Source organism: Nelumbo lutea, chromosome 2 (assembly GCF_056320005.1).
Source record: "Nelumbo lutea isolate HS-2025 chromosome 2, American lotus-T2T, whole genome shotgun sequence".
Classification (NCBI taxonomy): domain Eukaryota; kingdom Viridiplantae; phylum Streptophyta; class Magnoliopsida; order Proteales; family Nelumbonaceae; genus Nelumbo; species Nelumbo lutea.
The window spans coordinates 14,302,008-14,326,467 of NC_142685.1; the positions used below are offsets into that span (position 1 = coordinate 14,302,008).

A 24,460-nucleotide genomic window follows, 5' to 3' on the forward strand; every position below is an offset into this window, starting at 1 on the left:
AACAAAAAATAAGCATTTTTTTTGAAAAAAAGTGTGATGTTCCCAACATTGATGCCAAACACCTACTTAGGTGGCGTTTCATTGCACTTTTAGAAGCCTGAATATGAAAATGCTATGGTTTAACCTATTCAATTTGGTTTGAATCTTATTTTCAGATCTAAAAATAAAAGACCTTGGGTCAGCTCTTAACGCGCTCAGACGCGTTTCAGAGCCGATGCATAGTCCAAAATATCCTTACAATATTTTGGAAATGACGTGAGTTACCCCTGATAACCCCAAACCTAGAAAACCTAAACATTCAACATCTCTCTCTCTCTCCCTCCCTCCCCTGTCTTCCCACCACCGTCACCGTCGCTACGACATGTAGTGGCGTTGGTTCGGTGAATAATAATAATTTTTTATTAATTATTAATTATTTTAATATCTTTTATTAGACATTGATTATTTTTTATTAAATTTATTTGTGTTAATTATTAATTATTTTTATTAACTAGTAATTTTTAATTGTTTCATTAAATTTTAAAAATTAAAAATTAAAAATTATTTTAATATTTTATAGTCATTAATTATATTTTAATTTTAATCATTTCATTTATTAATTAGTAATTATGAATTTATTATTTTTGTATGTGTATTGTTTTAATATTATTTTGTGGTTGAAATTTATTTTTTATGAGATAATGCAAATTGAATTCAACATTTCCAAATAGTATGTTTTAGGGGTAAAATAGTAAAATCAATAAATTTCAGATGGTAAAGGGTTGATCTAACACAAAACTTATAGATTCAAATCATCTAAAAAGTAGAAAAGCATTTATGTATCTTTTCAGATTCCAGACACATTTAATATCTTTTTAACTTTTCAGATCTGAATTTTCAGATTTATCAAACGTCATCTTAATCACCGGACGCGGCAAGGTGACTATCGATGACACTCCATGCCTTTATATGGGGGAGATAACTAGAGCGAAGCATAGACTTAATAATGGAGGTAGCGTAAAGGGTGTGGCCAGCCTTGATGGAAGACATGACAAAGAGATCGAGGGAATTGGCATCGAGACGGTGCAGCCAACGCTTGTTGCGAAGGCTACGAACATTATCATTTCCTTGCAAAACTCAATACCCAAAGCTTACACTTTTGCTTCATCTTCTCAATGAAGAAAATGATGAACAATATTTTACTTTAAAGCATAATTTTAATATTTTCAAAAATTTCAAGTTGCATATGATATAGCTGACGATAGATTAATCGTAGATATTAAATTTGCACGTTTTTTAAAATGTAAGTGCCTTGTGGCAAGTTTATTTTTAAAGATCTTTCGGTATATTTGACAACCATAAGACGATGTGAGCTTTGGCATCAATGTTTTAGCAATTTGAAGACTGTTTGGTTAAGTCACATCTTCCCTATGTATCTTTTGGTACCAAGACAATGAAAAAAGTCACTTATAAAAAAAAACCCAAAATGAGCTTGGCACATCTTTAGGGGATATAATCTTTTGGTGATTAAATCTTTTTTCAAACAAATGAAAAAAAACCAAAATGCGGCCCATTAAGCTTGTAAACAGTCAACAGCCCGACGCGCCAAACGAGGCCTTAGCTATTGGAAATTTGGATGAGGAGCAGGTAGCAGAGGCGGGGGACGGGGGGATAAAAACACGAGAGCCGTTACCCATAGATGCGACTCAATCGGAGATATATATGTTTTCGTCCCCCGCGGCCCAGCCACCTCTTCCTTCTCCCGTTCGTGTGCCTCTCGTTTTCATTTCGTACATGTGTCCATACACAGAGCAATGAGCAATGCCAGTCCCCTCCATATTTAACGAATCGCTCCCGCTCAAAGTTTGAAGTAAAATAGTGGTTACAAGACACTTTTCTCGGAATACCGGGACAGGGAGATCAAAAATTCTAGTCAATCAATATTAGTGGAAAACGGTCTCTATTAATTTTGAGGTCTTTCTCTCCTCAGACAGGTCGATGAGTATTACATCTAAGTCGGCGTGAAGGCCGGGGATGACCATCACTAAGTAGCTTCTTCCCTCTAGAGGTAACATTCGATCCCAATATTTGCAAAATAGAAGAATTTCTTCGTTTGCTGTAATGGAGAATATCGTCTATTGAAATATCTCACAGGATGAAAATCAGATAATAAGTACAAACCTCACTAATCAAATTTGAATAGTATCAGATAAAAATCTTTCGAAAACCACGTAAGCATGCATCGGAGATAGAGACGGAGTAGGAAGTCTAGTAGAATGTTATACTGACCGTGATATTATTGATCTGAGGGGAAAATATGAGGGCCAACGAGCTAATACTTTCAACACATATGGTTGGGCATTTACTTCAAGTCCCTTTTACATGTAGCAAATTGTAGATGAAGTATTTATTAGCTAAAATATATTATTCATACAGACAGATCCGCATGTTTCTGGGTGAGCTGAAGTTGTCACTCCAGCCCTCCTCTCTTCCCAGTTGGCCGAGCACGATTTGGGAAATGGAAAGCGCTGAATTTGGGTCTGTGATCATTCCAAATGTGTACATGAAGGTAGCGAGGTGACTTTGTGAAATCTACTATGTTGTAAAAAATATACAAGTTAGATAGCTATGCTGCTGAGACATTTAAATTAATGAAAAAAATTGGAAGTGAAATGGTTATGGATAACTGAGATAAAAAAAGTTGAATTCAACCAGCAAATTTGAGTGAGAAATGCAGAAAGAAAGGAAGTAGATGTGTTTAGGGGGGCACTAAAATGGGAATATAAGATCAAATCAAACAGTGTAGAATTCAGAGGGGTTTACTCGGTGATGTGGCACCAAAAGCCAAGGCCAAAGCAAGATCAAAATCTGGTTGAATAAGATTTGTGCATACAAATAGAGGTTCAGTGTTGGGATGGGTACAACAGTACTGGATAAACACATTTATTTCACCAAACTTGATGTTAGAGTTGATATGTGGGAGTTCGGTAGTGTTGCCATATTGGATGAAATACATAGGTGACAACTCTAGAACTTTTTCTGTGACAGTAGCTCAATGGTTTTTCTCCTCAAATTTGGTCTGGCTTCCATATACGTCACAACTCTTATCTGTAGTGTATAGTTCTAGAATTACTAAGTTCATTGTTTTAGCTAGGGCTTTGCCACATACATCCTCATTGGGTATGGAAGCACATGGGTTCAATGAAATTGCTCTAGCTACCTAGCATGATTTGTGTATTCTTAAAGAAATCCAACATTTCTTCATGAATATTGAGTCTTTATAACTGATACCCCGTTTTTTACAAGTAAAATGCTTATGAATGAAATGCTTGCCAATCTCGTTCTCTTAATTTGGGTTCTAAGCAATAATAAAAGCTTTTTCCTTTTTTGTTTTCATAGCGTGACTTCATACACATATCTACCCTTCTCTCTAAGATTATAAAGCAAAAGCTTTAACCACAGCAATTCAATCATGGCACAAACTCTTGCTCTAAATTTGGCTTCTACTTTATATTTGGTCAGCATATATTGTTACTTCTAGCAGTCAAAATTTTTTCCAACAAAAGTACATGATCATATGTGGACCTTCCGTAATCTCCATCTCCAGCCAATCTATACTGGTATAAGATTCTATCTAGAAATACCCGTGATTAGTGGTTAATAGACCCTTTACATTTATAGATTTGAAGTAATTGAATATCCTCTCAACAACTTCTAGGCTAGGAACTTGAGGAGCATGCACACATTGACTCATTACATTCACTGCATAGCTGATGTTAGGCCTGTTCAGGCATGAATATAGAGGCTTCAGGTTTGCATACTAGTCTTGGAATATCTCTTGGTCAGATGGTAACTCCCTACTATAATTATCTTGCAAGGCATTCTTTACATCAAATGAAATAAAATCGAAAATAAATTAGTTGCTAGTGGAGAGATTACCTAAATGAAGTCCATCTTGTCTTCATGAGCAAAGGACTGTGTTGTATACCCTTTAGCAACCATTATCCATACCTTGTAATTGACCCATCAACCTTTTGCTTTATTATCAAGTCCCAATGCAACCAATTGGCTTCTTCCTTGTGGGCAAAATGATAATATCCTGTGTATCTTTCTTGGATAGTGCTCTCATCACTTCCCATCAGCGTCATTCTATTCAAGATGTGAGATTACCCTCCTTAACTTTGAGGGTAAGAAAGCAAAAGAAGCAAAGGACACAAAAACTTAGTGTGAAGGAGGTGAATTTACATAAAGTAAGTCTAGAATTGGGATGAGAAGTATACTGATATGTTCCTTTGCATGAGGTAGTAGAAAAATCCAAAATTTTCCAGTACAACATCTACAAAAGATAATGAAGGGTACTTGATTCGTTGGAAGCCATAGTAGCAGTCACTTGCTTTTAGCACAAACCTTTAGCTCCCACACTTCCTTTTTTGTACTGCTACAAAGTTGTAATTTGAGTAGCCATAGACCATAGATGTCATAATCTTGCAATTTCTTGTGATGCGACTAAAAGTTTGAATTATGAATTCGAAGGGTTTCCAATTAAAGTCTTTACCATTGAATCTTTTTTCCCCCTTTTGAAATTCGTTATCTATTACTGTTTAAATCTTTCAATTTGTCTGATTCATGTGATTTAGATAGTTTTGACAGTGACCCTATTCTGTACCTTGTCATTTATTTATTTATTTTCTTGAAGGGCTTTTGTTTTAAAGCCCTTCCTGGACTAGAGATTTATGTTGGTTATTTAATCCCTATCTAAGACCTTTTTTTTGGTCCAAATTGAAGAAAAGATTATAGGTAAAAGAAATGTGTGAATACTTTTCATGTGATCTGAATTCCCAGGATTAATGATACAAGATCAACTAGAATGAAGAAACAAATGAGATTTGCAAATACAACACCTAACTTGGCAAAGAAGTGGAGTTAGATGCATCTTCTAGTTGACAGAGCAATGGCAAAGATGTTCCAAGTCCAACACAGAAGTAGATGAACTATTTGTGGAGGAAATCCTAGAAGGTGCAATAATCAAAGACATAAGGGTGGAGGACAGATATATGCTTGAGGTACTCACGGTAGACTTTTGGTTAGTCTGGTAACTCTTTTGAATTTTGTTGTCCCTATGTAAATTTCATCAAGTTGTACTGTCTTCCTACTCTTCCTTCAATAATTGCACTTGCTTTTATCCTTTATGTTAGGTTTGTAGTCATCCAATTACCCTTTTTGAATTTTGTTGTCCCTTATCCCATCAAGTTCTACTTTCTCCCTACTCTTCCTGCAATAATTGCACTTGCTTTTATCCTTTGTATTAGTTTTTTTGGTCAAACCAATTACCCTCTTTACCTCCTTTTGATGATTTAAAAGAAATTGTAGGCAAATGGTTAATAGACATGGGATGGAAGAATTAAGAGAACATGGTATCACGGTATCACTAGATGGAGGAACATTTCTTTACAATATCTTCATCCTGGTTGATTCATATACTGAACTAAGGCCATCAATAAGGTAAAAAACCACTTATCTTTTGGTGATAGTTTCTTGCTCTATTAGCTGATAATGGTCCAACCCCTTCCATGTAAGTAAGATTGGGGAGAAATCTTTCCAAGAAATGCATGATAACTTTAAGAAGTACCTGCTTCTTAATAAGAAATTCAAGTGATGGTGCGCAATCCGGTCACTCCTAACTGACACTTGCTTGTCTCCTTAAAGGTACCTGAGATGGAGAAGATGAAGAATCCCTGGGGGCTTACCCGGTGGGAACACTCCGACGCTTAAGTTAGAGTTCTGTGAAAGATGCAAAGAGAGGAAGAAAGCTAAGAGTGCAGATAGCGCGAGTATCAGGAAATTACCTCTGTCCTTTGGGATTGGGCTACTTATAACAGAACTCTGTCGAATCAGGCCCACCTGCCTCTGACGGGGCAGGTATAACCGCCACTGTCGTCCTGCCGCAGCCGTTACAGCCAGGGCTGAGGTGGCACGTGCGGGGCCGTCCTTGCAGGGTACGTACCTGTCAGGTGTAAGACACCTTCTAAAGGTGGTGGGCACGACACTGTCTGACGAGAGACGTGGTTGCAGTCTCCAGGTTTGTCGGGTACGGTGGTCAGGCAGGAGGCCTTCCTGTGATGTGCCGAACTGCTCTTCTGCGAGCTACCCTGTACCGAGCCACCCTGCAAGTGGCAAGCTGCCTGTGGCAAGCTACACCGAGCTGTCTGGCTCGGGGTGTCTCTACCTCGGGGGTATCTAGAGGCGGATCGTGGTGTTCCTGTTTGGGAGTGGCCTAAAATCCACTGGGTGGAGCTCGGGCATTAGGAAAGGTCAGGGGGCCCCGAGCTCGGAGGTAGCTCGAAGTGCCTCAGCCTTGGGAAGGAGGCGCAAGCCAGGCGGCTATCGGCGAGTAGCCTAACCCGTCGAGTTGCCAGACTAAACTCGGTGAGCCCTTCCCACCGAGTTGCGGTTGCGGTTGCACTTGCTGTGCTATCACGCCGAGTCATTGCTTGAGCAAGGTCATGCCTACGTGTACCCGTGCTATGAGGTCGGGCCAAATCACCCTCCATCATCAAGTGTCCAAAAGCTCCTCCAACTCAAGGCTCCCAGGTTCCTTAAGAAGCACCTGTCAAAATTTGGCTTAATAGCTCCTTGAGTGGGGCACCGGTTGCTGTATAATAGTCTGCCTGCAAGAAGAAAAGTTTACAATAGGTTACCGTCCTATAATCATAGTCCATGCTGATGATTACCAAAACCAAGTATGCTACTTTGATGATTACCAAATGAATAATAATTTTAGAGGATTCATTTGATCTGTTGAAAATATTGATAGCTTTGAGCTAGAATTCATTTGATGATATTATTTTTCAACAATCTTGTGCCATAAATGGGCAGCCCAGTGCACGAGGCTCCTGCCAATGCGGGGCCTGGGGAGGGACAGATGCACATAGCCTTACCTCTGTACATACACAAAGACTGTTTCCAATCTTCATTATAATTCAATTATTCACTTAATGATGCCATTTTGTTAAGAAAATTCTCTTAACTGTTACTTTTGTTTTTGTTATTCTATTCTTATCTTTGCTTTGACCTCTCCTTTGTGTTTTTAACAATTTCCATTTTCTTACTTATGACTATCTTCACTGGGAATTATTCTCTGAAGAAGTACATTGAAATCATGTTATCATCTTGATATATACAAGGTTGCCATTCCAATTGGGGGAATTATGAATGGAATATAAATTCTAAAGTATCAACAATATTTTATGGAGATTGCAAATAATAGCAATAATTTCAATCATTGGTGAGTAATTCAATAACTTTTAAATGACACCAACATAGCATTTTGCACATTTTAATGTATAAAACTAAGGTCAGTAAATTGAGCATAAGGCTGTCTTCACTTGTGGGTTGGATTGATTTCTAGAAAACTTGGTCAATGACAAGTATTTGTCCTTAAAAAATACCAATAAGCATGCACGTGCTTTGCACGTGGCAATTCTAGATGATGATAGTGATAGTAATAATATATTCAAAAATTTCTATAAATTTTATGTATTTTTATTTTTATTATTAATCAAATGTAGATTGCAAAATCCAAATCTAATTACATAAACACCTCATCCAAATATGTGATAATTGGACCAAGTTGTGAAGTTTCAAGTATCATTGACAGGCTTACCTACTTTGTTACACTCTTCTTTTTGTAGTGCATTTTCTTTCTGGTGTATGTTTTTTCTTTTGTTCATTTATCAAAAAATTGTAAGTTTAAATAGAGGGAATTGAATGAGGTGAAAAGTAGTAGTTCAATTTATAATTTAATAGGGACTAAATTCAAAAATGAGTATTTTAGTCAAAAGAAGGTTCCACAATTTTATTCATATTTTTAATAGTAGTGTAAATGTAGAACTATAGGTGTGTGTTCAAATTTTTCTACAAATTTTTTATTTATTTGTGAAAAAAAATTCTAATATATCACACTTACTTTTTATTTAATATGATAAATATATGATATTATACATGTGCTTGAATGCTTTTTTTTTTTTTGCAAAATTTATGTATTTTTATATTTTTATTATTTATTTATGACATTAAAGTTAACACATTTAACCTAAAAGTTGAAGGATTTATTATTAACTTTTATATTTCATTTTTGGTTAGTTCTAAATTATGTATTTCATTTTCGTTATCAATAAAAATAATTATTGTTTATTATACTTATTTTTTTAATTTAATTAATAAAATATCATAAATGTGTCTATTTTTTTGTAATTTTTTATATTTATTTATATTTTAAAAAATTATTATCTAACTATGACTTCATAAGTTGATCAATTTGATTCAGATTGTTGAATTGCTTAGCCACCACTTGGATAAAAAATGGTTTGGTTTTTGAGTCAATTTTAAAATATATGGGTTTACATTGTTAAAATATTGACATAGATCTTTTAGTAGCATTTATTAGTGAAAAATAACTTAAAAATATATGGTTTAATAAGAGAAAATGGGATTTAATACCTTAAGTAATAGTTGGAGTTACATTTTCAACCCTTACAATTAGAAATGGATTAAATACAAAAGTATAGGCATTTTAGTAGTCATTAAAGCTGGCATTTAAACTATATTAAAATGACTTTTATATGATTTCTCAAACAAGGAAGTAAAGGGTTTGCACGTGACAATTCTAGATGATGATAATTATAGTAATAATATATCCAAAATTTTCTATAAACTATCTATTTTTTTTTTATTTTTTGTTGTTTTTTATTATTAATCAGATGTAGATTGGAAAATTCAAATCTGATTACATAAACACCTCATCCAAATATGTGATAATCGGATCAAATTGTGAAGTTTTAAGTATCATTGATAGGCCTACCTACTTGGCTAAACTCTTTTTTTTTGTAGTGTTTTATCTTTTTGGTGTATCTTTTTTCTGTTGTTTATTTATAAAAAAAATGTAAGATTTAAATAGAGGGAATTGAATGAGGTGAAAAGTAGTAGTTCAGTTTACAATTTAAACCTTACAAGTAAATAGGGTCTTTTAATTTTGGCCCTAAATTGCTATTTTACAAAAAAAAAAAAAAAAGAAAACCGTTGAAATGATCAAAGATCTGCTAACCCAATCAATCTATTTCCAAATTTTTTTATTTACTTTAAAATAAAAATTAGAAAATAAAAAAGATTTGAAAAAAGAAACTTTCATATCTCATAAACTTGTTCGATTATTCCTGATGGCCAAAATTAGTTAGGGTTTTTAGTTTTTCCATTTTGATTTTGAGTTTTCTCATTTCTATGATTCTTTTTAAGTTGTAACAACAAAAAAATTGCAACTTCAATAAAAAAAATCGATGCAAGAGATGGGAGATTAAACATCGGTCTTATATTAAAATCTAAAATACACCAATAAAGCAAACGATCTGGGATCTGAGAGAGATTTATAAAGATGAGAGACATGTAAGAAGATGGCAAATGGTATTGTAACAATGGTGATGATGAACATGGAGATAGCCACCGGTGGCAGTTTCTTCTTCTTCTTCTCAGGGCAAAACGGTTCTGCAACAATGATTGGTGAACATGGTGACAACCACCTCTGGTGACACTCCCTTCTTATTCTTCTTTTTTATCACTTCTCAGCTTTGACCAGTTGCCCCTTTCTCAAAGACTCACACTCCCTTCTCATAATAATGTATATATACAATGGACTTTTAACCTAGTCTTAAACTAACGGTCAAAATAAAAAGTTACATTACATTTTACATCTTATTAGTTTGACTTGCTCAAACTGGACAGTTGAACTGTTGACTCGGAAACCAGAAGCAAAAGCAATTCCATTTTTGGATCGGTTGTTAAAACCTTGATTTTAGTTATAAGAAATTTCACAATATTATTCATATTTTTAATAGTAGTGTAAATTTAGAATTATAGATGTGTTCAAAATTTTCTATAATTTTTTTTTGTATTTTGTGTTAAAAATAATTCATATATGTCACACTTACTTTTTGTTTAATATGATAAATACATGATATTATACATGTGCTTGAATATTTTTTTATGCAAAATTTATGTGTTTTTTCGTTTTTGTATTTTTATATTTTATTATTTATTTATGACATTAATGGTTAACACATTTAACCCAAAAGTTTAACTATTTATTATTAATTTTTATATTTCATTTTTGGTTAGTTCTAAATTATGCATTTCATTTTCATTATCAATAAAAGTAATTCTTATTCATTACACTTATTTTTTTTAGTTTAATTAATAAAAATATCATAAATGTGACTAATTTTTTATACATTTTTTTTTTGTAAATTTCTATATTTATTTTTATTTAAAAGTTTTATTACCTAATTAAGACTTCATAGGTTGAGCAATTTGATTTGAATGGTTGAATTGCTTAGCCACCACTTGGATAAAGAATAATTTTGTTTTTGATTGAGTTTTAAAATATATGGGCTTATATTGTTAAAAATATTGACATAGATCTAATTAGTAACATTTATTAGTGAAAAATAACTTAAAAATATAGGATTTAATAAGAGAAAATGGGATTTAATACCTTAAGTATAAGACTTAATGAGAGAGGATTAAATGATGTGGAAAGTAATAATTGAAGTTACACTTTCAACCCTTACAATAATTAAAGATGGATTAAATATACAAATATGGCCATTATAGTAGCCATTAAAGCTGCCATAAAACTATAATAAATGACTTTTATAGCCTTTTCCAAACAAAGAAATAGAGGGTAATTTTAGTCCAAAAAAAGTTTCACATTGCATTTACACTTTTATATTTAGTATAGATTTTAGGTATTTGTGTTGCATACAGCATCTCCCATTTGGAAAAAAAAGAACATCCTCAAGTTTTGGAGTGATGATTGGTAATCTTGTATACAGAAAATTAGTTTCTTTTTCCATGTATAGGAAATATTTGTTTTTGGTAGCAGGATAGGAAAGGATTAGATTCTATGAAGTTAACATTTACTCATTTTAAACTCTCAAGATCTTCATTCTGCTTTAAATAGCCACATTGAATCTTTTAATCAGGCTTTTGAATAGTATCTGGCATAACCACAAGTTCCATCACCTTTTCATTCTCACCATGACTAAAGGGCAATTTAACAAGTAGGTTTTGATCTTTGAAAGCACAGACACCCATTGACTTGGCTATGTATTTCATCTCTTCTACTTCACCTTTTTTGATTGATACCTCTTCTACTTCATCTTGAATCTGTTATTTGATCAACTATTTTGTGATCAGTTTCTTTTGCCTCACTTGAAGTCTTTTATATTTCAAACATATGGCATCCTATATGCTTCCTCCCTTTCTTTGAATCAACTGCCTTTTTAGGCAGCATTAGTTTAGGGATCTCCAATTCCTCAACTATAGATCGAAGCATTTTTAGTTTTTGGGTCTCCATTGGCGATGTAATGACCTTTCTTTTTTATGTTGAATATCATAGATTTTGTGATATCAGCATTTAGCTCTCCTAATTTTTTTTTGATCAGCAAAAGAGAATTTTATTTGAAATTAGGGTTAAAATAAGGTTTTACAGCTTTGTGTATGGGATTAAAGCTCCCACACTATTACAAATTTCTGTCCCACTTTACATTGTAGCCCAAAACAATTGTTGCCTCAAAGCCCCTTGTTTAGCAAGATAATCAGCTAGCCCATTTGCACTTCTTCTAACCCATTTGAGTTCAGCCTCTACCTCCCTTACAACATTTTCCACTTCCCTTATCACTTGTTTGAAGGTCCACGGAATACTTTTATTGTTTTTAGCCCAAGAAATGATCACCTTGGAATCCCCTTCAACCTCAATGTGTCTCATTCCCAGTTGCTTAGCTATCTTCAGCCCTTGTAGCAGTGCCATTACCTCAGCTTTTAGAGAGTTGCCCATGCCAACTGGTCTAGATAACAAAGCTAATATTCTCCTTTCAGAATTTCTGATTACTCCCCCAATGCCTGATAGTCCCAGATTTACAAAAAGAACTTCCGTCAAAATTCAGTTTAAACATGTTACCATCTGGAGGTTTCCATTCCATCCTTACTTTCTCTTTTACTCTTGAGGACTGTGCTACTTCTATCCAAGACCTCATAATGTCTATGATAGAGAAATCTTGAAAGATATGCATAGATCTTACCCAATGAGCTACTTTAACTTTGATGGTGTCGATTACCTCCTCCATTGATCTACTTTTGTCCAAAAATATTCTGCTGTTCCTTTCTTCCCAAATCACCTAGCAAATAGCTGCCTTTGTAGCTTTCCACATAACCTTCCCTCTTTTCTTTGCTTGACTCAAAAAGTCCTGGTTAAAGAGTCCTGCCACATCTTGAGGGGAAACCTACTTGCAATCAAAGAGAGTACAAAAAAATTCCCAAATGTGATGCATAAAGGAGCAAGATAACAATAGGTGTGCCAGGGACTCACCACTTTCCATACAAAGGGAGCACATGTGAGGAGAAAGGCATACATAAGGCCTTCTTCTCTGCAGCATATCATAAGTATTTACCTTGCCAAGGAAGATTTCCCAACAGAAAGCTTGAATTTTTAGGGGAATAGGTTTACTCCATATTTCTTTAACAAGGAAATCCCCAATTGGGATGCTAGGTGAAGCAAGAACACTAAAGAAGGAAGAACAAGAGAAGAGGCCACCTGAGGAGCCTTTCCATATTCTGGAGTCTTCCCAAGGATGGGTCCAAATGAACTTGTCCTATTAGGTTCAATAATTGAACTAAAGAGTCACATTCATTTTCCCTGAGGCCCCTTTTGAAACCCAGATTCCAATTAACCCCATTTGGACTAGGATTTCCCAAATTTCTTACTGTTTCCCCTTTGAAGTTTGACAAAGTGTAGAGGTTAGGAAAAAGGTCCTTAAGTGGAATATCTCCCACCCAAAGGTCTTTCCATAAACGAATTTTATTACCCTGGCCCACATCAAGTCAAATGGAATTAAGGAATGTCGGGTAAATTTCATAAATTGCTTTCCAAGGAGAAGCCGAAGAAACATGAGGGGCAATTTTTGCATCCCAACTATTCCATCCAAACCATGAATACTCTCAATGACTTTGTGCCACAACCTGTCTCTCTCAAAAGGGAATCTCCACAACCATTTTCCTAACAAAGCTGAGTTCCTGAGTGAAATATTTCCTATTCCCAGATCCCCTTGATCCTTGGGCTTTCTAACTTGGTCCCAATTAATCAAGTGAACCTTCCTCTCCTCTCTTGGGTCCCATAGGAAATCTCTCATGTATTTCTCTAAATTCCTTGCTACTCTACAGGGTATTCTAAAGGTTCAAAGGAAATAAATGGGGAGGTTTGTCAAAGTGGCTCTAATCAAGGTTATCCTTCCACTTAAAGAGATATAATTCCTCTTCCATAGAGCTAGCTTCTTGACAAATCTTTCAATGATTGGCTTCCAAAAACCTTATGACCTAGGATTGCCTCCTAAAGGTAACCCCAAGTAGCTCATTGGCCAACTTCTAATCTCGCACCCCAAAATCTCTACGAATCTATGGAGTTCCCCTTCCTCTAGATTAACCCCTACAATGCCTGTTTTAGTCCAATTTATCCATAAACCTGTCACCCCCACAAAGTTATCCAATAGTAATTTTAGGTTTACCACTCCTTCCTCATTCCCACCCTCACAAAAGAATAGTGGCATCTGCGAATTGGAGGTAGGTAACAACCACTTGATTTCTACCTATCCTCCACCCTCTAAACAGTCCTTGGGAATCAACTTTGGCCACCATTCTGCTTAACACCTCAACAACTATAGTGAAGAGAAACGAGCATAAAGGTATCCTTGCCTAATTCCTCTCTTAGCCGGAAAGAAATCCTTCGCTACACCATTAATAAGAATTGAGTAATGGACAGAACTTAGGCATCCTCTAATCCAAGATCTCCATTTGGTTCCAAAGCCCAACCTTTCTAACATTTGAAGAAGAACTTCACAGTTAACCATAGCTTTTTCTAGGTCCACTTTACACACCAACCCTTTTCCTCTACCATTTTTTTTTCTGCAACACACTCATTAGCCACTAGAATTTGATCCACAATGGCACCTTGGAAAGGATAGATGATCGATGGTAGCACTTTCTTGATTCTTTTTGAGAGAACCTTTGCAATAATTTTATATACATTCCCAATAAGACTAATTGGCCTATAATCTTTAAGAGTTTTGGCCTCTCTCTTCTTCGGGATTAAAGTGATAAAAGTGGCATTCACCCCTCGAGGCACCTCTCCTTTGAGAAAGAATTCATTGAACACTTCTAGGATATCAATTTTCATCCAATCCCAACGTTCTTGATAGAAGGCCATTGAAAATCCATCAGGCTTGGGGGCTTTTGATCTCTCCATGGAAAAGATTGCATCTTTGATTTCTTCTAGAGTAAAATTCCTTTCCAAAAACAAGGATTGCTCGTCTGAGATCCTATCCTCTTCCATTTCTGGTAGCTCTGTTGCCACCCTGCTTGAACTTGTGAGAATTTCCTTGAAATGGTTTACAAAGATCCTCGTGATCTCCTGGCTTTCTCTTACTTCCTGGTCCCCCTCCTCCACACTAAAGATTAAGTTTTTCTTTCTTCTTCCGTTTGCAATTGCATGGAAAAACTTAGTGTTACCATCTCCTTCAACAATCCAAAGATACCTTGACTTCTGTCTCCAACATATTTCCTCTTTTTTAATATCCCTTCCAATTCTTGCTTGCTTTTCCATCGACCCTCTCTCTCTTCTTCTGATAACATTCTGATAGCCTCTTTCTTGTCTAGTTCCTCAATCTTCCTCACTATGTTATCTTTTATTTCCTCTACCCTCCCAAAATGCTTTTTATTCCACTCTTTTATTTTCCTTTTTATCCTCTTTAATTTCCATGCAAAGCTTAACATTTTCATACTCCCCAAAGGTCCGAGTTCATGCCACCATTCCTTCAATCTGGTTTTAAATGAGTGATCCTCAAACCACATATTTTCAAACCTGAATGGAGTAGGGCCTCCTCTTGGGCTTTCCTTCTCAATGGAAATGGGGCAATGGTTTGGAGTAACCCTAGGTAGCCCTTTCACTACTATTGAGCCCCACAATTATTCCCAGTCAGGAGTAATGAGAAACCTATCCAGTTTGGAACAGGTTGGGGGGATTGAAAATTTAACCAAGTATAGTCCGCCCTTAGCATCGGAGGTTCACTCAATTCAAAGGAATCAATTAAGTTATTAAACTTCCTCATGCTAGTAATGATTCCTTGGTTCGGATTGTTTCTTTCTCCCAAAAATCTAATGACATTGAAATCACCTCCCACACACCATGGTCCCTCCCACTTCCCCTAATAGCACATAATTCCTCCCCAAAAGCTTCCCTGTCTCTACAGGCGTTAGGACCATATACATTTGTTACCACCCATTCCCTCCCATCTGATAGTCTTCTAATTTTTAAGGAGACTGAATATCTACCAATCAATTCCTCCACAAATTCCATTTCCTCATTTCTCTAAATGGTCAAGATCCCTCCCGAGGCTCCCCATGATGGGACATACGACCAGCTTAGACCCCCGACTCCTCAAATGCTTCTTATCCACCTTCTATTTGGCTCTGAAATTTTGGTTTCTTGAATCAACATCATATCTGGTCTTTCTTTACTGAAAGCATTCATGATTATCCTCCTCTTTTTGGCACTTCCTAGGCCTCTTACATTTCAGCTAACTATCTTCATTTCGACCTGTTTATTACCCCTTATCAATGGCTGCTTAATATTCCCCTCTTTTCCTTTTTAGGCTCCCCTCTTCCTTCTTCTCATAATGTATTCCACACTTAAGCTTCTCTAACTCGCTTCGCTTTCTTCTTCTTTGCTTTCCTTTTTCCTCAAGTATACCTTACTTCCTTCATTCTTCCTTCCCACTCTTCTTTCTCCTCCTGATTCAGCCTCCAAGCAACCACAGGGTGGTTTACTTTATTTTCATTATTCTCCAAAACTAGGGTTGGGTCAAATAGGTTTTCCAGGATTAAGGACCAAATTCTATCTCTCTCTTGTTCTAGGCCATTGTTCTGTAGGTTCTCAGAATCTTGGGCTGTGGCACTTTTCATTGAGAGATTCCTGGGAGGAATGGCATTGGCTGTACCTGCGCAAACACATGAGAATAATTTAGAGGGATCTAAACAGGGACTCACAGGCTGAAAAGGTAAACATGAAGAAGAGGAGTTAGGGATTCCCTGTCCCAGCATGCCTGATTCCTTCCCTTTATCAATACCCACTGATTCGGAAACCTTGACAGGCGACTCTGATATAACATCAATGTTCTGTTCCTCCTGTGCTTCTTTGTCTGGGTTAGTACCAAGATCCGACACTCCTTTATTAATATCTTGACGTTGTGCCTCCTCTGGGAGTTCTCCATCTTCCCTTCTGATTGAAACTGAGTTCACCACTAAGACTGGGGCAGGATTATCATCGGATTCTTCTTTTGGAGCCATGCTGGTGTATGTAGAGGGGTCTTCGAACAACAACTCTGTTCCCAACATTTCATCGTCCCACAAGATGCATGTTTTAGCAGTGTTGACACTTCCGATACTATCTCCTAATTGTTGGTGGATTGCCTAAGAATGTTCATCTCTTTTGCTTTCAGATAATCTATTTTTTGGGACATGTCATGGTAGGTTGTAGGTATATATTGTAACCTAAATATCTGATAAAAACATTGATGCAGATTATTCAGGAAAAGAACTAGGATATTTTATAAGGTTAAGACAAAAACAATGGAAATAAAGAAGAAATAAATAAAAAATGAATACTGTGGAGAAATTGAGCACAATTGGTAACATTGTTGTTCATGGAAACTGAAAGCACTGTTAAGTAAACTGAACACTTCTCAAAAGGGAAAGGAGTTCACATGTTATTAGGTCAGCTTTCTGGGAATGCAGGAATTTATAGGTCAGCAATTATATCATCTGTTGGTTACGATGGAAAACATGCCACATGACCATCCTCTGTTTCCCTTAAACAGAATGGAATCATGAAACAGGATTCATGTTGCTGAATCCATATCCGTGTAAGATACCCAGCAATAAGATAAAGAAATCTAACAACCTTTATTTGTATAAGGTGATGTTCATATTGGGGATGCTTCTAGCCAGCAAGGATACAGTGGGATGGGCAAATGCTTGGTATTGGCATGCTGTTCCTAGGTCCTCTTTTGTTTCCAGGATTGCATATAAGACATTGTACTTTGGGAAGGCATCATATCCAGTTTATCAATTGTATTCTACTGCAATTAGAAAACATGAACCACTTTGAGATGAATCTTGGCTCTTTGGGCTTTCCTGATACTGAAAAAGCTGGTATTTGGAGAAGAGATATGATGTAAGAATGGTTACTATTATACCAACTTATATAGGTTAGTCTGATCGAAGGGTGAATTTAGAAAGTATTAACTGGATGTAAAAGGGGATAGCAATGATTTTATGATTAAGCTAAGGATCTTTTGGAGTTAGAAAGGTGTAGTTCAAACCCTTGAAAGCTATAGGTTCTGTTGGGGTTGTGAAAATACAGAGAATTCAAAACAGATATTTAGAGGTTGACTTTTCAATAAAAATTTAGAGATTTTTATGGTGATTGATTGTATGGTGCAATTTATTTTGAAGGTACTTTGAACATGTTTTCTCAAAAGGATGAAAAATTCCCTTCTTGAGAAAGTTGATAAAATTCCAGAAATTAAGATTTAGATAGTTTTGATATGAAATTTGGTAGGATGGAATGTAATAGAAATTTATGGTCTGCGACATATATGAGGACATTTGGAGGTGGTTTGGCACAAAAGAATAAAGACCACTATAATGGGAAAACTTTGGACTTTTATACAAATTCTTTAGGAAATGTTGAATGAAATGCTGTTGATTTTATTTTTATTTTTATTTTTTTGAGGCCTTCAACTATTGATTGATGCTAAAACCAAAAATTTGTATATGAAGAAAGGAAAAAAGAGAGAACTTAGAATCATTCCAGGCTCTATGGAAATTAGTAATCATGATCATAATATGCACAAAATATCATTGATCACATTTTTTTTTTTTTTTTTTTTTTTACAAAAAAAGGGTTCTTGGTGAAGCAAAACGGTGGGACAGGATTTGTGTAGTCAACCCAAGGTTCAAAGTATCGTATCTTTTTATTTTATTTTATTTTATTTTGGGTAAAAGGATCCAATAAAATGCATCAAGGATACAAAAGAAGCCCCCTTTTACAGAAGTGAAGACTTTAAGCTAAGGGGGGTAAACTGGTACAAAAAGATATAGTTCTATTTACATTAGCCTTTTTTGCTAAGCTATGTGCAACAACTACATCTTTTCTATTTACATAGATCAGGTTTATATTATCAAAAAGGGTAAAAAGGTACTTGGCATATTTAATGTTTTCAGATATTAGAGTTACTTTCAGAATTCCCAAAAGATCTAGTCTTCTTAAACCTTGGATGATTGCCCAGAGTTCAGCTTCTGAGTAGTCATTTGCACGGCATGGCTGTCCTTCTGCAATGCAAACATTGTGGGAATAAGATAAGAAATAGAAACCTGTAGAAGCTGAGTGTGTTAATGTCCCAGGGTCTATCCACTATGGACAGGGAGTGGGAATTAAAAGAGAACCAGTGGGGAGAGAGAGAAGCTGTAGAACTTTCACTATGATTTTCAGAGAACTGAAAGTTTCCTGCTTGTGGAACATATCTGTCCGCTAGCAAGGCAATATCAAGAGGGTTTGGTGATTTTCCTCTAAAGATTACATCATTTCTATTATCCCAAACGCTATGTAAAATGGCTAAAATCCTAGCCATGAAATAAATTTTCATCTATTTTGTTCCAGGATATCTCTTCGACCACCAGTTCAGGAAGTCAAGGGAGTCTGAGGAGATAAAATCATCTGGCTTAAATCCTACTTGGGCCTCCAACCTAGCTGCCCTCGCTAAGCTACACTCAAAGAAGAGATGATGTTGGGTTTCTGGGGCATCGTTGCAGAAAGTACAGCTGATATCTCCTTTACGCCTTAAGCACCAATTGGCTTGTTTTGTTTTTATTCCATTTATTAGAATTTTCCACCCAAAGAGTTGGCATTTGTAGGGAGCTTTTATCGACGAGAGCCTGGACCATCGAATTGTAGTTCCCGAGGTACCTTCCCTGTCATCTGAATTGAAGCATTTGTAAGCTGAACGAACCGAAAATACTCCATTCTCTGTACCCTTCCAAGGTATAGCGTCTTTTCTATTCTGACATTTGTTGAAATGTAAAAGAAAATTGAAAAAATATATTTAGTTTCACTCTTTTTTTTTCGCAATTTATAGATGTTTTGGCAAATTTTTATAAGATTTGTGTCTTTAAAAAGATTAAAAAACTTTTTGAAAGGTTTGGAAAAGAAAGAGGGCTTTTGAAATGGGTTTAGAAGCCCTTTTTTGAAGGGAGTTTTATTTGCGTTTCTGCCACAGTAAAATCGTACTGTATTGGTTGATACACTACCGTATCGGCCGATACAATGTTGAAACGCATCAATACTCAACGATACGGTCTCGATACGACGAATATATACGGCACATTCAATTTGGTATCGGCTGATACGTGATGAAATTTTGAACCTTGGGGCAAATTATGTAACTGAAACAGGACTAATTTTTCCAAGTGAGTCAGAGCTCTGGACGTGTGAACCTGCAAATGGCAAAACGATACATTGACCAGGCCAACGTTAGCGTGCGTTTGAGTGCTAACGTGGTCTGGTCTGATTCACGTGGACACGAACCGGTTCGTGTGAACACAAGCTGGTCTAGAGCACAAACAAAAGCCCCAATTCTTTCCACCGAACCCTACCCATACACCAAACCCTTATCTATCGGTGGCAACAAAGCTTTGGCGGGTCATCGACAACGACAAAGCTCCAGTGGTGACGTATTCTTTTTCTCCTCTTCTTTTCTTCTTCTCTACTTCTCCGGCAGGTCATCACGGGCTTGATCATACCACTGTTGGTCCTGCAATCCTAGACGTAAAGCAATAACGATATCTCCTCCTGCTGAGATTCTCTCTTCCTATCTCCATCACTGGTTGAATTCATATGTTACCAGGAACTAACCACTTCTCCATCACTAGTTATCTATGGATCAATAACCCCTTCACTTGACTGAAGCAAACCCCTTCACTTGACTGAAGCAAACTTGAAATAGGGGACCAGGAACTCCTTGTTTTTGTTAGGTGATCACTCATAGATCCCCAGGGGAGTACCACCAATACACAGCAAACATGAAGCTAAAATTTAATGAAGGCAAAGAGTGCAACCGATGCAAAAGCATTACCTACTTTCAAGAGTAGTTAAAGAGTGGATAATACAACAGTCAAATATTCTGCAACTAAATCTCAAAATGCATCAAGTACCTCATCAAAAACCAAAACACCATCATACTCTGACCCACACCATTGCAAAAACTGTTGTTCAATAAAGTCTAAGGCAAACCTGAACCAACCAATGGCACAGCATACATGTAAAGAATATAAAACCAGATCCCATTATAACTCAAGCTCTTATCAAGTTTTCTTTTTCTTTTACAGTGAAACAAATCATTTTTCTTTTGATTTGAGGTGAAGACATGAAATATGAGAAATGAGTCCATTTATGTGAAAGAAAACAAGGAATATGAATAAAATTTCAAATCCCCAAGGTGCTGAAGATGTCTCTGTCATTGAATAAATATGAGAAATGAGTCCTTCCCTAGCACTATTCTGAAGGTGCTGAAGATGTCAATGAAAAAAAAAAATAGAAATGTATAACCATCAGTGAGGAGCCGAGTCAATCGGACATTAGTTAAAGCTCACAAGCAATCTGACAAGCGTAGACAATTGGTAAGCATGATAATGCCTTGGGACCCTTCAAATCCAAATCATCCTTAATGTTTAGATTGTATGTGGGTTCAGGTGGTTGCACTGCTGATGAGGAAGATGTTTCCACAAAGTTGGTGTCGAATAATCTGAATAGAGAATCTGCTTAACACATCCTATTAGATGAGAGTTTCTTGAATACAGTTGGTGCATTATTTTATAGTTAAGTACTAATATGAATTTGTTGAAACAGGGCTTTACGTCTAGGATTGCAGGACCAACAGTGGTATGACCGAATCCACGATGACCTGCCGGAAAAGAAGAATGAAGAGGAGAAGAAGAAGAATACGTCGCTGCTGTAGCTCTGTCGCCGCCGATGGACAAGTGTTTGATGTATGGGTATAATTTGGTGGAAAGAAATGGAAGAAAGAAATCGAAGAAATAGAGCTTGTCTGTGTTTCAGACCGGTTCGTGTCCGTATGAAACGGACCAGACCACGTTAACGCTCAAACGCGCATTAACGTTGGCCTAGTCAATATGTTTTGCCATTCGTGGATTCACGCGTCCGGGCACCCACGGGAGCTTAAAAATAAGGAACCGAGGATGTCTTCCGTTCTTTTTTGGTCAGGATATATGCATTGGGTTTTCCTTTAAAAGGAGAGTTGGTTAATCTCTGAGGGAAGACTGTCTTCTGCAGGCTGCAGCCTGCATGTTGTTTGGACTTTGGGGGAAATAGGTTTGTCTTGTTTTGGTATTCTGAGTTGGCTGACCTCGACCTCCACTGTTGTTATTTTGGTATGACACGTCCATCTATATAACCCAGAATTTTTCTCATTTCCGATGTGCTTAGAGTTAAGAAGAGGTAAGAAGAAAACCCTTTCACGGCACGTCGGATTCTATTCGTAGTTGCGTGTTCCTTTTCGCTTTGTCCGGGATATTGGCTATTTACTACATTATAAATGCAGGAGAAGGACATGTCCTAATTGTTACCCACCTCCATGCACCCAAACATCAACAGTCCATTACTCAAATGAGCCATGTGAACTAATATAGGCAGTGTCATCTCTTCTGACTTCTCCTTGTTTCCAAACTGCGGTCATAAGAGTGACGACGACGGGGTGGGCAGTGGGCTGGGTCAAAATCTGGTTTTGGGTCTAAGAACTAACCTGACAGACTTTGAGGAAGGGAAAAGCTTTGTTAGCTGGAATGGAATCTGCTAAGTTATCGAGTATATAGGATCCGATCGTGCTAGAGAAAAGGGCAGGTGTTACACAGTGATGTTTGAACAGTCGAGGCCTCGGAATTTAGTAATGTATGCGAAGTATTATCATATTGTATTTTAATTAATCAACTCAGCCACTGACTCACTTGGTGCAAAACAGAAAAAACTCAAAAAGAAAACTTGTGTGGCTCTATGTTTATCTTTAAGCAATCCCGTAAGCAACAGAATGAGGAGGGAAAGGTCGGGAAAATGTCAGAGCTAAGCCAAGGGCACCGATAAGGCATCATCGTGCGTCGTGCTCCTAGTGTCCTATCTTCACCCACTAAAGTTTGAGAAATTGTCTTTGTACTGGAAAATAGTATACAAGGAACCAAATGTAGTAGCCAAAGCAAAAGAGAAGGGGATTGATGATGATGAGCTGGGTGAGCAAGCATTCCAACTTTGACAGAACTCTAAATTGTCCTTCTCCTCTTCTTCCTCATGTGATGAATCATTATTGTTGTGGGTGGTGATGTTAATTTTTGGTGTTATGTATGCATCATTGACACCCATATTTGTTAAGTATTTTAATAGATCTGGTGTACTATCTCTGTCACATTATTTTTGGCTTGGATCTGGCCCAAAGAATAATACTTTTGGCCCAATCATTTATTTCTGAAGTTTCTATGAAGTAATGGCTACTATTCCAGCAATGTGTCCATGGATTAGACAATTGGGTTCATGGTAGAATGAAATGCTGGCGCCATCTAATTCTAAGCGGCATGGGTTGATGAGCATGTGCATCATGTGGATTGTGACCAACTCATGACATTATCCATTATCCCTGCCATGTATTGCGAACATCTTTCAATGATGATATCATCATTTCTAGAATTATTATTGGGAGATGTTTTCAATACACGGCGGAGATGTGCTGTGGAACGTTGTGAGGGGGCTGATTTGAAATCTCCACATTGTCTAAAGGATTAAACTGTTTTCTAATATTGCCCCAGCCTGACTTCATGTCCCCCCTCCCAAACAAATGGTGAATTGGCTAAATTTCCCCAGTGATCTTAGACAGGGAAATTTTATTTCTTTTCTAGTCATAGTCATAATTTCTGCACAAGGGCTTGTTGTGCTGATTCTTCTTTCCCATGAATGGAAAGGAAGAAAACAGAGATGGAGCCTTTGTGGGCCGCTTAACCATGTTCTCACATGTTCAGAAGGATCCGAACTTGTAAAGCACAAAACATACGTATTAAAATATTATAATCTGGCATTTAACATGTCGGGGAATGTTGGAAAGTAAGCAATCAGTAGTTCGTTTCTATGTAATACAAAATTAGCGGAGGGGCCCTGCATTGCAGGGCTTTCGAAAGCTAAGTTATTATATAGGAAAAAATGAATTTGCAAAATGTTTATTTAAAATAAGTAGAAATTTATAGATAATAGTATATTTAATTTAATAAAATAAAACAATAAATAAATAAATAAATAAAATTTTCAGTTTTGAAGTCAATTTAGTATAAATAAATTAATTTTGTTGTTAAATAAAGAATACAAATCTTTTTTTTTCTCAGTTTTCTAACTGGGCTTTGGGCTTTATATGGGGGGTTGAGCTTGGCCTCAAGATCTAGGCCTGATGGTCCGGTCATGCTCGAACTTAGACTTGAATATGCTCTATTGATATAAAGGCAAATGTCACATATTGACGTGACCTATGAATAGGTTTAACCCCAACCCTATGGGTAGAGTTAAGGGAACCCAAGGAAGCCATGGCCCCCATTCCATTTACATTTTGGCCCCCCTCATAAATATTGTGCTCAAACCTACCTATTGATAGCCCTAAATATAGGACTATCAACAGGTCGGGTATGGATCGGATTTAGTTGGAATCGGAACTGATCCCACATGAAATGTTGAGAACTTGGACCTAATAGGGTCTATAATTTTTGGACCAGAACCAAACTGATCAATTTTCGAGACAATTAGGCCTGACCTGACAAACACAATTATAATAAATAATATATATATATATATATATATATATATTAAATATTCTCTATATATTATATGTATAGTGATGAAGGATGATTTGACCCAACCTATGAAATGGTGATACAATAGATGCTGACTTAGCATGAGCGATAGCCTAGCGTTGAAGCCCGAAGCGACCAAGTGACGGGCCCACGAAACAGTCCGCTACGTTACAATTCACGAGGGGAGGAGTCAATCGTGAGGCGAACTCCGGGTTCCCCGTGCTATCTTTGAAGAGATACTCCGAGGCAACTGTAGCTCGCGAGCTAAAGTTATCAACTTGCCCGAGCTCCCTAGCGGACAAGTCATTCCAAGGACCGATTTCACTAAGGGTAGACTTGGAGTGTTCCAAGCTCGCTAGGAGATAGCTCGCGAACGAGCCGCAATAGCGCCCTCCAGAAAGCTTTCGACTGACAGACCGTACCGGCCAGA

At 36.7% G+C, this 24,460-nt stretch overlaps 1 long non-coding RNA gene across 1 annotated transcript; it reads left to right on the forward strand.

The window, feature by feature from the left end:
- The first annotated feature begins 1,560 nt into the window (after positions 1 to 1,560).
- Positions 1,561 to 22,609, forward strand: LOC148868711 (uncharacterized). Its single transcript, XR_016106629.1, has 4 exons — positions 1,561 to 2,047; positions 4,822 to 5,042; positions 18,800 to 19,180; positions 21,044 to 22,609. It is a non-coding gene; the product is annotated as an uncharacterized LOC148868711 (long non-coding RNA).
- The last annotated feature ends 1,851 nt before the right edge of the window (positions 22,610 to 24,460 follow it).